Source organism: Fukomys damarensis, unplaced genomic scaffold (assembly GCF_012274545.1).
Source record: "Fukomys damarensis isolate Sample0158 unplaced genomic scaffold, DMR_v1.0_HiC HiC_scaffold_39, whole genome shotgun sequence".
Lineage (NCBI taxonomy): Eukaryota > Metazoa > Chordata > Mammalia > Rodentia > Bathyergidae > Fukomys > Fukomys damarensis.
Window position 1 is genome coordinate 3,654,050 of NW_022900951.1, and position 15,451 is coordinate 3,669,500.

A 15,451-nucleotide genomic window follows, 5' to 3' on the forward strand; every position below is an offset into this window, starting at 1 on the left:
ATATATATTTTATTTTCTTATATCCTCTTGGATCTCTTTGTTTAGAGTGCTATAGTTTTCAGAGTAGAGGTCTTTGATTGCTTTTGTGAGAATGACTCCTAGGTATTTCACTTTTTTGGATGCTGTTGTGAAGGAGTTGTTTCTCTAGCTTCTGTCTTGCTGAGTCTTCTGTTCTTATACAAGAAGTCTACTGATTTTTGTGTCTTGCCCTTGTATGCAGCTACTTTACTGTATTTGGTCATTAAGTCTAGAAGACTTGATGGCATTCTTAGGATCTTCTATATAGAATATCGTGTCATCTGCAAATAATGACAGTTTCACTTCTTCATTTCTTATCTTTCTTCCTTATATTTCTTTCTCTTGTCTAATTGCTGTTGCTAATTGTTTCTAGAACTGTATCGAACAGGAGTGGTGGTAGTGTACATCCTTGGTTCCTGATTTTACTGTGAAGGATTTCAGTTTTTGACCACTTAGTACGATGTTTGGTGTTGGTTTTTCACAGATGGCTTTTATCAGGTTGAGACAAAAACCATGTATTCCAATTTTTTTACAGTTTTTATCATGAATGGGTGTTGCATTTTGTTGAATGTTTTTCTGCATTTGTTGAGATAATCATACGGTTTTTGTCCTTGGCTTTGTTAATATAGTGTATTACATTTATTTATTTAGGTTGAACCACACTGGCATTCCTGGAATGAATCCCACTTGGTCAGGGTGTATGATCTTTTGCTGATCTACTGCAGTGTTTTTGCTAGTATCTTGTTGAGGAGTTTTGCATCTATATTCACTAGGGGGGGTTAGCCTGTAGCTCTCTTTTTTGGTTTGGTCTCTCTTTGCTTTGGGGATCAAGGTGATGCTTGCTTTCAGGAATGAATTTGGAGTACTGTTTCCCTTTCAATTTCATTGAATTGTCTAAAAAGGAGTGGCAATAGTTCTTCTCTACATGTTAACACCGCAGACTGAGCCAATGTGAAGATAGAATATCAGAAACAAAGGACAGGATTGCAGTTAGTGTCCAGACATAGAAAGACTTAAAAAATATCAAGGGGCCATGAGAAATCATTCCTTAAACTGCCAGATGATGTAAAAGAGAATAACATAAGACTGATTAGAGTCAGTGAATAAATGGGAGATATTTCATGTGACGCTGAAAAACAAAACAAAACAAAAACAACAACTTCACAGAAGTAATGGGAGAAAACTTCCCAAGGAGGGGAAAAGAATTTGACACACCCATAAGTGAGGCATATAGGACTCCAACTAGCCATGATCAAAAAAAACAACAACAAAGAATCTCCACCTAGGCATATAATAGTCAAGATTCCAGAAACTCAACAGAAGAACAAAATACTACAAGCACTTAGAGAGGGAAAAATATATCACTTATGAAGCAAACCCCATCAGAATCACAGCAGACTTCTCAGCACCAACCCTCAGGTCAAGAAGAGCCTAGAGGGAATTATTTAAAGCCCTAAAAGAAAACAACCTCCCACCCAGAGTGATGTGCCCTGAAAGACTCTCTTTAACAATCAGTGGAGAATTGAGACAGTTTCGTGACAAAGAACACCCGAAGAACTTCATGAATACCAAACCAACACTCCAAAAAGTTTTGGAACAATGTCCTAGGGAAGTGCAGTGAGGGTCACAATCCCAGGAAGCCCAACAGAATGAATCCGTCAGGCACAACAAGCAATTAAAGGAAGTAGGGGGAGAATCCAACAACAGGAAAAGGTCGCAATAAGGATAATTCAATGCATATCAATTATAACCATCAGAGTTAATGGTCTTATTTCACCAATCAAAAGAAACAGACTGGCAGAATGGGTCACTAAGTAAGATTTAACAATAAACTGCATAGAAGAAACACGCTTAATTCAAAAAGGAACTCACAGACTGAAAGTTAAAGGGTGGAAAACAATATTCCAGGTGACAGGATCCCCCAAAAAAGAAAAGCAGAAAATGTATTCACAGAGCAAATATATTTGAAACCAAGACTAATTAAGAAGACAAAGAAGGACACTACATCTTTGTAAAGGGAACAGTCCAAGAGGAAGTGGTGATGATTATAAACACATATGCACAAATACTAGTGACCCCACTTTATAAGACAAATATTAATAGAAAAAAATCAAATAAACAGTAATACAATGGTAGTGGGCCAGCTCAATACCCCACTCTCACAAATAGACAGATCAACTAGACAAAAAACAAATAATAAAATAGTAGAACTCAATGAAAGTCTTGAACAAACAAACTTAACAGATGTTTACAGAGTGTTCCACCCCACAAAATCAGAATACACATTCTTTTCAGCTGCACATGGGTCATTCTCCAAAACAGACTACATACTCACTCACAGAACATGTTTAAGTAAATGCAAATGGAACTTCATGCCCTGTATATTATCAGATAACAATGCTATGAAATTGGAGATCAATAGAAAAAGAAACTACAAGAACTTCACAAACACATGGAAATTGAATGATAGAATCTTGAACAACTAATGAGTCACAGGGGAAATCAAAGAAAAAATTCGTTTCTGTAATTAAATGACAGTTCCAGTATGACATATTGGAACCTATGGGACCCAATGAAAGCAGTCTTATGAGGGAAATTCATAGCATTGAATACTCATCTTGGGAAAACAGCAAGGTCAAATAAACAACCTAATGCTGAACGTCAAGCTTCTAGAAATAGAAGAGCAGGATAAACTCGAAACTCGTACATGGGGAGAGATTATAAAGATCAGAGCAGAAATCAATGCAATGGAGACTAAGAGAATGATACAAAACACATCATTGAATCATTGAAGCCAGGCCAGGAATTTAGTTCAGTGGTGCTGCTGTCTACCTCACAAGTGCTAGGACCCAGGTTTGATTCCTAGTACCAAAAAAAAAAAAAAAAAAAAAAGCAATAAAGCCAAGAGTGGGTTCTTCAAAAGAATAAACAAAATTGACAAACCCTTAGCCAACCTTATAAAAAAAAGGGGGAGGCTCAAATCCATGCAATTAGGAGTGAAAAGGGTGAACTTATAACAGATCCAGCAGAAATCCAGAGGATCATCAATACCTACTTTGAGAATCTATATGCCAATAAGATGGAAAACACAGAAGAAATGGACAGATTTCTAGATGCATTACCAAATGAAGAAGACCTAAAAAATGAAAACAATCCAGTATCAATCAACAAAATTGAAAATGTAATTAAAAACTTACCAGAAGAAAAGCCCAGGTCCCAATGGCTTCACGGCCCAATTCCACAAGTCCTTCTTCTATAGCATAGGAGCCGTATCATCATGGCTGCTCCGGTGTCCTAATGAAAACAAACACTGACTTTGTAAGGTCATTTTGACCTTGGGGAAGAATCAGAGGTCTAATGGTGCCCAATGCAAAGAATACAGTGGGTGAGGACTCAGCACGGTGTTTTTATGAGCCAGCCTTCCCTTTGGTGGCATTCCCTGTGTTTTTTTATCACACCCTGCAAAAACACTCAAGGATAAGGGGATGGCTGTATTGGAAGCAAGGGGAGTATTTTGAGGGCGATTCATGGCAGTGTGTCTTTTACTGGAGCACATTTAATGTCATCACTCACTGCATTTCAGTCGTACCTCAGAGATGTTACGGGTGAGACTTTGTCACTCAACAGGTGAGGAAAAGGCAGAGATTAAGGGATTTGTCCAGGATGACATATTCCCTAATAGCCGCTTCAACACGATCTGAATAAAGGAGTACAGATTGGGTAACCCTTACCCAAAACGCTTGGGATCAGAATGGCTTCTGATTTTGAGTTTTTGTCAGACTGGGTAACTGCACAGTCACAACGAGATATCTTGAGGAGGGTGTCCACGTTGTACCATGAAATTCCTTTCTGTTTCCTATACACTTTCTTAAAAATTAATTTTATTGGTATGTTTAATATGACATTCATCACTGGAAATTTGCACCTCGATATAATCGATTTTGGTTCTTCTTTTTTCCCCATTCCCCTGCCCTCTCTTCAACCGCTCCACTCTTGTCTATCTACAAAGACTTTGCTTTCTGTTGTTTGTTTGTTTTGTTTTTGTTTTTTGCTTTTTTTTTTTTTTTTTTTTTTTTTTTTTTTTTTTTTTTGGTACCACGGATCAAACTCGGGTCCTTGTGCTTGTGAGGCAGGCTGTGGAACCACTGAGCTAAATCCTCAGCCCATTTCCATTTTTTGTTTTTCTCATATTAATTCCATTCCCTTCTCGCCCCACCACTAACTCTTCCTCTTTGCACCTTTTCTTCCTATTTAACATATCTATTACACCTTTCAGTCTTTATTTACACTTTCAGTTTCTCACACTAGAGCACTTTTAACACAGAGCCTGAAGGTGATTCTCAGCAATATGTTTAAGCGGGTGTGGTCTGAGTGTGACCTGTTATAGGGGGCCAGGTGTGGTGCTTTCTACTTGGGCCAGTGTATCAGTGCTCACAAAGTGTTGGAATTCGGGATCTTTTGGACTTTAATGTTTTGAACGAGGTATGCTCGGGCTGTTGCTGATATCAGTTGATGTAAAATAAGTAGATGCAATATAACAATTCCTGCCCTTCTGCTGGAAGCTCCTCATGCAACGGGTTGAAAGGTAGATGAGAGGGGTCGGGGATTTAGTTCAGTGGTTCCAATGCCTGCCTCAAAATTGCAAGGGCCTGAGTTTGATTCCCGGTACTGGAAAAAAGAAAAAGGAAAAAAAAAGTAGACAGGTTGAAAGGTAGATGAGATCAGGATGTGGATATCTTTGGGGGAGCCATTACTCTGCCCGTGATAAGCCCTGTGGATATCATCACCCTGTTAGAATCAATTCCCCTCTTTTTTCCCTCCATAGCATTATGGGAATTCTTTCATCGTGTATCTCTCTTCACCGGCTAGCACGATTGATCATCTATCTTTCTCCCTCTCCAATTTAGAAACTCCTAGATAAACTCCTGCCTCAGTATGCTTGCAGAATGAAAGGATAAAAACAAAAAGAACTAGCAATGAAAGGTTCCATGCTTTTTCTTGTTGACCCTTGCATTTTTCCATGGGTTGAAGTTGGGTTCGACGAACTGATGTGAAGATCGCATAGAAAAAAAAAAAATTATTCCAAGTAGCAGAGCAGGCGACCCCATGGAGATAAAGTCATTACAAGTGCAATTTGCAGCTTTTCTTCTCCATGAAGTTTCATTAGCTACTTTAGCTGGAATATCTGTGACATTTGGTCTCAGGGAACCTAGTTAGGGCATAGTTAGGGTAACTGGTTTGCTGAGACACATACTCTTTTTTTCTTGCTGTGCTGCTAATTATTCATGCTGCCCCTTTTCAATCTCTGCAGCTTCTGTTTTGGTGATAAATTATAGTCATATAAAGAATACCAACATTTTCAGCCTCACATATGTACATCCATTTGCTGAGGGGTGGGATACAAAAAGGGAGGAAACCAGTGATATATTTGTAAGCGACACTAACTCCACATATGTGTTACTTGCTTTGCTTGGACAGTCACCATCCTTTCCGAAAAAGTTGAGGAGAGAAATATTCATACGTGTTTGCCCGTAAGTGGTGACACATATGCTAACCAGGATCCAGCTCGGTATTTCCATGCACATGCACACTTTGTGTTTGACATACTCAATTGCTTCTCTCTTATACTCTTACTTGCTAAAATCTGCCACAAAGCAACTCAGTCGCACTGACAAATGGTTGCTGAGTTCTTTCTCTTCCTGAGAAGTGGAGAACATGTTAGCATTGGCCAGGATCCAGTTGGAAGGACAGTAAAGTGCAGAAAGACAGCACTGAGCGGAAAATTGCCTCATGCTTGTAGGGAAAGACAAGGGTGGAAGGCAGCCAGTCCAGGAGCTTAGAAAGAAAAGTCATCTGCCAGGGATCCAAATTAGCAACTAATATCTTGTCTGGTGGCTAGGTCTGGACCGGGCAACGCTAAGAAATGAAAAGGAGCTCCACTGAAGGAACGTGTTCAAAGACAACTCGGGCATGCATGAAAGGTTTTTGCAGATGGTGTCTCTTGACTCAATTTTAAAATGGACAAATTGCAGCTTAAAATATCAGAAAGCAATAGGGAAAAGTCATGCTCATCTAACTTGGAGCACTGAAAAAAAAAACTTTAAAAAGACAAACAGTGAACACAAACTAAGAAAACTACAATCATTCTAAAATCTCTTAATCAAATGCCAACAAAGAGATCAATCTACATTTGGGAAGATCCACATCTATGCAGGGGTGAGTAGGCCCAGTGACTAAGGCCTTTTCTGATTTATTTTCCAGCAACTCAAGGGGTTGTGAAAAATAACTGGTGTGAAGCTTAACTTCCATTTAACTACAACATATACAACCTACCAAAAATAAAAATCATGCACAAATAGTATAAATATTTGCCTTTTATTCCCTTGAAAAGACCACATACTTACATCTGCTCTAAGGACAGAGCCATTCTTCCCATGAAACAGCAAACTAATGATATTTGAAACATAGTGATTTTATATTAGAGGACACCCACATATTCTACCTACCTAGAAAAAGAGAATTATTGCCAGTCACACTACTTAAAGATTAGAGCACGAAAAAAGTATTAAGGGGTCAGAAAGTTCTTTCATTAGTGAGGAGTTTATCTCGATTCATTTGTGGAACTTCATGCCAGTTTGAGGTTCTCCTGCAAAATTTAAATTGCTAAAAGGAAGACCATCTGCGGCCCCACGCTGAAAGAATGCAAAAATCTCATAAGCACTGCAGATGATTCCCATATCTTCCTTGAAGTTCTGGCAGAAAGAAAAACATAAAAGGAAACTACACAAGTTGAAAGCTCATTGTGGATAAGACACTGTGTTGGGTAGGAAAAGAGAAGCGTGTGACTCATAGCGTTTTTAAGTACGGCCTTGTGGAGGACAGTGGGGTCACGCACTGTGACTTACCCTGAGGACCAACAAGTACAGACTCAAGTGTGGACAGTCAAGGGTCGCTGAGACCTAAATAAACAGTGTGGTCATTCGGAGACCCCACGACCCGATGCCAGTGTTTCCTTTCTACTCCTGCATTTGCTGGAGAAGGTCACGTTTGAACCAGATGGTCTAGAGTTTGTGGGCTGTTATAAGGAAAGCTATAGAAGGAGTCAGGTTGTGAATGGGCAAAGGTACAGAAATGAGGAAGGGAGGGGCATTCTTTTTTTTAAATGTTAAGTGTGCTAAAATGTCCATATCAAAATGTGACATCATAAGCCAGGCATACTGTGATAAACCATTAGTCCCTGTAATTTGGGAGCCTGAGGCAGAAGGATCCCAAATTTGAGCCAGGTCTGGGCAATTCTGCCACTTGGGGAGAACCTGTCTCAAAGTTAAAAAAAAAAAAAAAAAAAGGCAAGGATGTATCTCAGTACAAACGCATTGGATTCAATACCCAGTAGCACACAGAGGGGAAAAGAATGACAAGTTTGGACCCAGAAGGCATTATGATGATAAGTGAAATAAGCCATGCACACAAAGACAGATATGGCACACACTTACTCATGTGTGGGATATAGAAAAGTTGATGTCATGCAAATTGGGAGTGGAATGGTCTCTACCAGAGGCCACAGAGAGTAGGGAAGACAGAGGGAAGGAGACAGACACTAAGCTACAGTTAGATTGGAGAAAAAAGTTTTGGTTTTGTTTTGTTTTGGTACCAGGGATTGAACTTGAGACTTTGTGCTTGCGAGGCAGGTGGCGGAACCACCGAGCTAAACCCTTAGGTTAAATTCTGGTTTTCTAATGCACACTTCAATCAATAATGATGATGCTCTGTATATTCCAAAAGAGCTGGGAAAAGTGATATCAAATGCTTTCATCACAAAGAAATGATCAATGTTGGAGGAGACAGATATGCTTCCTTGATTTGAACACTGCCTCTTTTATAGATGCAATGAAACATCACTTCGTCTCCCGTGAGCAAGTACCATTTTTAGAATTGATAATAAAAAGAAAGACAATTTCTCACACAAGAGAAACTATTTGGCATTTGCATGTGTGTCCTATTTATTTCACTTAAGAGTATGGCCTCAATGTGCATCCACTTAGCTATAAATGTCTTTAGTTTCTCATTCTTTGTGGTTGAGTAGTACTCCATTTTAAAATGTGAAATACGAAGCAAAGGTCCACAGGGAAGGGAAAGTGGGAAAGGCAGGAGAAAGGAAGTAAGGGAAAAGAAAAAGTATGAGAAAAGGAAAAAATGGAAACCAAGTCTTTGTAAATAGGGAGGGGAGGGGAGAAAGGGTTGAAGAGACGGAAGGGGAATGGGAAAAAAATAAGAACCAAGATCTATCATGTAAAGTTATAAATTCCCACTGGTGAATATCATATTGTATACCTAAAATGTACCAATAAACTTGATGAATAAAAAAAAGACAAGGAAAAAAATTTTACCACAGCTGTTTTTCAGATAAAGGTCTACTCTCTAGAATATATATAAAGAACTCAAAACAATCAACACCCCCCAATATAAAGACCGAGTTAAAAAATCGGTGTCGGAAATGAACAGATATTTCTCAGTCAAAGAAGTAGAAGCAGCAAATAATCATATGAAAAAATATTCAATATCACTGGTCATTGGAGAGATGCAGATGAAAACAACACTGAGATCCCACCTCACCCCAGAGAGAATGGCTGCTATCAAGAAATCAACCAATAACAAGTGCTGGTGCGGATGTGGGGAGAAAGGAACCCTTCTCCATTGTTGGTGGGAGTGCAGACTGGAGCAACCACTGTGGAAATCAATATGGAGATACCTCAAAGGACTAGGATTAGAGGTTCTATTCGACCCAACTATTCCTCTGCCGGGTATCTTTGCAAAGGAATTAAAATAATCATACCACAGTGATGTAGGCTCACCCATGTTTACAGCAGCACAGTTTGTGATACCAAAAGCTTGGAAACGGCCCAATTGCCCATGAACTGAAGACTGGATGATGTGGGATTTTTATAAAACGGAGCACTACTCAGCCATAAAGAATGAGAAACTTGAGATTTATAGCTAAGTGGATGCACATTGAGGGCTTACTCTTAAGTGAAATTAGTAAGTCACATATGTGTAAATATTGAGTAGTTTCTCTGCTGTGAAAAACTAAAACTGTAAATAAGGATGAAAATGTATAATTGATATCGTGTAATAGGAAGCAAAGTCTAAAAGAGCAGAGGAAGTGGGACAGGTAGGTGAAAGGTAAAAAGGGAAAAGAAAAAATATGTGGAAAGGAAAAACATGGAAACAAAGTCTTTTCTTTAAGGGTGGAGGGCGGAAGGTAGGGCTGGGAATTGGGGAAAATATAAGAACCAAAGTAAGTCATATAAAGGTAGAAGATCCCAGTGATGAATGTAACTGCATTGTGTACCTAACATGTGCCAATAAATTTAATAAAGATTAAAAAAAAAAAGCAAAGGCAATTCCCACCATTACCACGATGCGCACGTCTCCAGGATGTTAAAAGCACTCACACTGTTGTACAATCATCCCCACCCACGTGTGTCCTCAGGGAAACATCTCCTCACGTGACGAGCGCCCTCCATAGCCACCCATCCATCACTCCCGAGACCCTTGTCTTCCCTCCTTCCTCCCTCAGAACCACGAATCTACTGTCCACCTCTACGACTCTGACCACTCACTCTGGGAGCGTCAGATCGGTGGAATCACTCATGATTTGCCATTTTGCTTAGGGCTCATTTCAGCCACAGAGTCTTTCAGATTCATCCAGGCTGAGCATGTGTTGGAATTCTGTCTTTCGTATTCTTTGTGTTTGTTGGGTTGCAGCACACAATGTTCACACTCCTGGTGGGGAGCTGGTGCTTGTACAGATCGCCTTCACATGCCTTTCTTTTTATCTTCCTCTTCCCTCCTTCTTCATTCCATCCATCTCTCAAATCTCCTGCTTTTTTTTGTTGTCAGCAAAATGCACATTAAAACAACACACAGGTTCCATCTTCACCCAGGAAGAATAGCAATCATCAAGAGATCGAGTGATGAGAAATGCTTTGTGGCTGTGCAGTGTTGGTGGGAACGTAAGCTAATACAACCACCCTGGAAATCAGTGCAGAGATTGCTCAAAATAAAAACAAAACAAAACACAACAACTAAAACCAGTAATCCATTTGGCCCAGCTTTTTTCTAGGTATTTTCCAAAGGAGTTGAAGACATCCTATTAGAGCGACCCATGCACACCCATGTCTACAACAGCACAAGTCATAATATCTAAATCTTGAAAGCAACTTCTATGTCCATCAACAGATGGGGAGATAAAGAAAATGTGGTGTTTGCACACAGTGGAGTACTACTCTGATGTAAAGAAGGATGAACTTGAGTCATCCGTAGGAAAGTGGATGCAACTTGACAATACGATAAGTGAAATGTATTACAAAGGAAGCTTAAATATCACACGGTTTCTCTTATATGAGAAACCCCCAAAAGAAAGACAAAAATGAATGATACTGGGAAGTGGGGAGTAAGTCTCGCAGTGGGGTCAACACTCAAGGTCACCCACGCGGCGAAGCCCCCTTCCGTTACGTACGCAAGGATGGAGCTGTGCCTGCAATGTCCCTGTGATGAGTGATCCCTGATCAATTCACAGAGACCTGGCCAAGATGGAGGCTTAGCATAAATCGCTGTTGTTTACCTGGCAGGCAAATCACATGGCGAAGACACAGGTGTGTGGAGGGCCAGGACCTGAGGACAGCACAGACAGATCCAGGAGGAGCTGCTTAATCCTCATCCTCATCCCTGGGGAGATGAAGGTCACTGTGGTGCTGCCCAGGGTGAAAGAACTGTGGAGCTTTCAATGCTAATTACTAACTGTTTTTTTCTTGTCCACCCCAGGAAAACCAGAGATGCGCCACACAGTTTCAGGTACAGGGCCCAGCATTATGCATGATGCGGTTTTTGTGTATATATGATCGCTCAGAGACGGCAAAGTCTCTGTCTCGTGATCCAAGGTGGGTGAATCAGCCCTAAAGAAGTGGCTTCGTATTTCACCTTCACCTTGATACCACTCAGATTCAGGTCAGTTCACATGTACATGGCCATCGCGAGATGCAGTCGTGCACACTGTGATCACTTTCATGGGGACAGCTGGTGGAGATGTGGTCAGTCGACAGTGCACCTCAGGCCATAGAGATCTAAAAGTCTATAGTCTCCCATAGCCCACTGTAAGTGCAGGCATGTTTTCAGAAGTACTACTTTTGGTAAGGTTGTTTTTAGTCACATTAACGAAGGGGGGCATAGACATAAATGCTGTGAGATGAGGCTGTGTGTTCTCCATATGCTACGCTTTCCCATGGATAAAATAAACCTGTGTTTTACAATAAAAGCAACAACAAAATGTCTGCCCGAGGAAAAGTCCTGGATTCCAAGTTTTTTTGCCCAAGTAATCTGATAGTATGGTCACGAAGCCTTCAAACTAACACCTGAGGCAGTAGGTGTAAATAATTTCGGGGGAATACAACAATTTGAATTTTTGTTGGGAGGCTGAAAACGTAGCCTTATGCCAGTGAGATATCAAGAAATCGTTTCTTAACAATTCACACTTTGTAATGTGCGGTTTCATAAAATTATTGATATATATGTAGATGCAGAAATAGAATGAGTTGAGAATAATGAGGTGAACGCTTTTGCAAAGTCATATCTGTTCTAATTAAGAAAAAACAGAATCCCTATCACAAAGGCAATAAATTAAATCAGAAAAATGCAACGTCGAAGAACACACTTAGAATATTCAAGCAACATTTAATAGGGACAGAAGTAAAGTAAGTATCGACCTTATATGAACGCTGAACTTCATGGGTTTGTGAACTTGGGTTCGGGGGAAACTTTCTGTCTTTGAAGAGGAAGGAAAATGTTGTTTTGGTTCAAAGGAACACAGTGTCCTGACCCTGGGGCACGGGAGATCATTTTAACAATTTTAGGACTAGAAAAAAAGAGGTCAAAGGGAAAGATGATGTGCGGATGCTTAGCGTGGTGGTTAATTCACTCAGTGGAGCAGAAGCAGCGAAGAAAGTGTGAAGAGAACACGCGTATCACCGACCGGTTAAAAGGACGTACAAAGAAGGTGGTGTCACTTCAACTGGCCAGGAAAGAGCAGTTAATTCCTCAGCTAAAGGGACAGAATGGAGAGGCTGCATTTGAAGACTCTGAGCAACACATTGCAGTCTAGCGAGGGGCCGCGTGACGACAGACTCTAGAGAACGGAAGGTATAAACAGCATCGGCTTTGTTAGAGATTCCATGGGTATGGACTCCTAACCCACGTTGCAGTGGCGTTGCATATGAGCAAACGGCATCTCTTGAAATATCCTTGGGGTGGATGGCGAAAATATCCAAATCAAAACACACAAGTGTCGAACTCAAGCTGGAAGGACGTTCCATGTGGACGTCCCAACGTCAGATCCTGACGTGCCTTGCTAGGGGAACTTCAAACATCTGAAATTACACAGAAACCATATTCCTCCCCACCATGCAGAACGACTGACTTCCACAAAATCTAGTCCTTGGTGCCAAAAATCATTGGAGACAGCTGGTAAGAACGGTCGCTTTCTCCGTGGGTGAGTCCTGAGTAGTAGGTTTATAAAAAGCTTAAAGAAATCCTTAAGCGGTGCTATGGTTACACCACCATCAGCGCAGTGCGTCCCTTCCATCTTTCCTGAACAGCCCCTCCCCTGGACACATGCTTGACTGGGGTGCATTAGCAGTTTCAGCATCCAATGGCGACCTGGAGCCTAGCGTTGCACCATGAATCGGTCACACAGTTTAGATCCGGCCGCCTCTGGAAAAGGGCCACCTATGTACGACCGCATGAGGCTATGTGTGGGGGGGGCACCGGGACACAAACCATAACAGGTGCGTGCGGGAGGAGCATGTGGTGGCCAGAGTGTGGTGACAAGCAGCAGCCCTGCTCCTTCCTCACTGCCTTGCACTTTTTGGGGTCCATCTGAGGCTGAGCTCTTCACACCATGTTTTCTCTCGTTCAGTCTGAAAAGAGCTATTCTTTTGAGCCCTCAAAGCTCAAGACCTAAATATAACATTTGGAAAGGAACCAAGAAAGGATCTATGCTCCAGGAACAAGGTTGTAGGATCAGCTAGGGAGGAAGAGGCGGCGTGGGGCATGCATGACCTGGGTGGTGAGCGTAATGCAGACGGAAGTGGCTGCCCTTTCTAGGACCTTTGCGCACTTTTTGCCTCGTGCCCATCGCTCCTGTCCACCTTGTTTCACCCCAGATAATAAAAGCCGAGATCCTGATTTTACCAGTCAGAGAAAGTCATTTTTCGAAAGTCAGCTGACCCCTGTAAGTCTGGGCAAGATGGAGCCGGGGATCTAGTTCAGTCACACAGCGCCGGCCTTGCCAGTGCAAGGTCCTGAGTTCGATCCCTGGAACCAGGGGTGGAGGGGAGTAGTATGGGCAAGAGAAAGACGCCGTGCGGACAATGTCACCTTGACCATCTCCCTGCCAGCCAGCTCGCTTGCTGGGCGGCAGCCCCACCCGGCACCTGCCTTTTGCCCCATTATCAGTAAGACTTCTGCTTTACCTCACTTTTACTATCAGTTTCAGTCCCGAGACAGCCTCCCTGCACCCCTTGCCTTCCTGCGGGCTGGAGAGAGGAACCTGGGGAGTGGAGGGTCCCTTCCCCAGACCCCCCTCGACCGCTACCTGATACAGGGTCCCCAGGAAAGTCACATCTGCCAGGACCTCCTTCGAGAATGGCGGTTTATGTCAAGCTCAGCGTTTGGGTTAGAACAGGGCTACGTGTGAAGGACTGTGTGCTTTGAAAGGAGGGTCAGGGAAAAGCGCCTCTGCCACCTGGGGCACACACACATGTGGGCGTGTGGAATTTATATGTATCAATATGCACATGAAAGGGTTTATTTCAGAAAGCCGGGTAATATTAACAGAGCCAGAGTCTAAATGCGGTGATTTTCTTCTATGTCTGACTTTTCCTCTAATATCTCCTGCTTCCCTCTGGGTAAAACCACTTAAACCTTTTATCCTGGTTTCCATTGTAGGAAAAATGAGGATAATAGATACCCCATGGCCACTTTAGAGAAATGTTTTGATGCCCACCTTTTATGCCACTGTGTGAGGAAAAAGCTTTGCACTTTGGCATTGAGGTGCCACGTAAATATTATCAGCAGGCTCCTGAGATTTTTATCTGTGGAAGGTGACAAGGCTTTCTCTTCTGAAAACCTCCTTTCTCTAGCTTCTGGACACACGTGGTCCCTGACAGCTCTCTTTGGCTAGATCCGCTGGACTCCGTTAGAGGGCAGGCAGGCTGCTGGTCCCAGGGAGACAGTCCAGGTGAAGGAAGCTGTGGGTGGAGACAGAGAGGCGGTCTCCTAGACCTGAGTGTGGACGGACGCCGGTGGGCGGTGAGGCTTCTATGTGCAAAGCCAAGGTGTGCATTCGAGGAAGCCCAGACCACCTGAAGAAGGAGACGGAGGACTGTAGTTACGGCCTGAGCGTACAAACCACGGCAGCCTGGGATGCTTCTCCTGACAGCTGAGCCACCTCTGGGTAGGCAGGCGACTCCAAGAAGCATCTCTGCTCCTAATGCATCTTGAGCTTCATGTGCTCTGTCGATAGCAGGCATTTCCTTCCGCTGCCTGTGTTTTCCTGAACTGCCTTGCTGTCGTGGTTGCCTTCAAGTCCTGAATCCACTCAAAACGTTGACCTCCCATGGTTGCTCTGACCGTGGGGAAGAGCCGAAGTCACAGGGCTCCAGATCTGGTGAAAAACAAGGATGAGGACGTGGCATCACGATTTTTATTTCATTTTTCCATAGTTTAATTAATATAAAAATGGATATGTATAATATTTACATGCATCTTGGGGAATTGGTAAACATACAATCTAGCATCTTAATCATCTACATAAGAGAAACCATGCGATATGTCATCTTTTTATCTGATTTGTTTAGCGCTGTTTTCTTACAGATGACTCAAACTCGTCCTTCTTTAGGGCAGAGCAGCACTCCATTGTGGGTATGTCGCACATGTTTTTATGAGCCTGCCCTTTCCACTGATGGCGCGCAGCAGCATGATCCTTGGTAATTTTCACTGCACGTTCAACACGACGCTGACTTAAGGGCAGATCCAGAGCTGCTTCGGAAAGTGGCAAGAACAGCCGCACGCGTGTGTGCAAAGCAAGCGGCATTTGCAGGAGGTTCCTGATAATGGGTCTTTTCCTATAACACTCTTTAAAATTAAAATTAAACAGTTGCTGCATTTTTTTAGTCACTGCATATTTTGATCAGTCCTTGAAAGTTAATAAAGAAATATAATCTAGCTAAAGTGTTACCCGTGTAGTACTGTAGAAAAAGGTCATTTGGAAGAAAGAAGGAGAAAGAGGAAAGAGAGACAGAGAGAGAGAGAGAGAGAGAGAGAGAGACAGAGGGAGAGAGGGAGGGAGAGAGTTTTCCATTCTTTGGTATGTGAGTAA

The 15,451-nt window shown here is 42.2% G+C and overlaps 1 long non-coding RNA gene across 1 annotated transcript in view; it reads right to left on the bottom strand.

The window, feature by feature from the left end:
• LOC104853249 overlaps window positions 1-14,734 on the bottom strand; it is a 297,004-nt gene extending 282,270 nt beyond the window's left edge. Inside the window, exons 1-2 of the long non-coding RNA XR_777724.3 lie at window positions 14,078-14,734; window positions 3,216-3,312 (exon numbers count right to left, since the gene is read on the bottom strand). This is a non-coding gene — a long non-coding RNA (uncharacterized LOC104853249). The remainder of the gene's footprint in view (window positions 1-3,215; window positions 3,313-14,077) is intronic.
• Window positions 14,735-15,451: the final 717 nt, after the last annotated feature.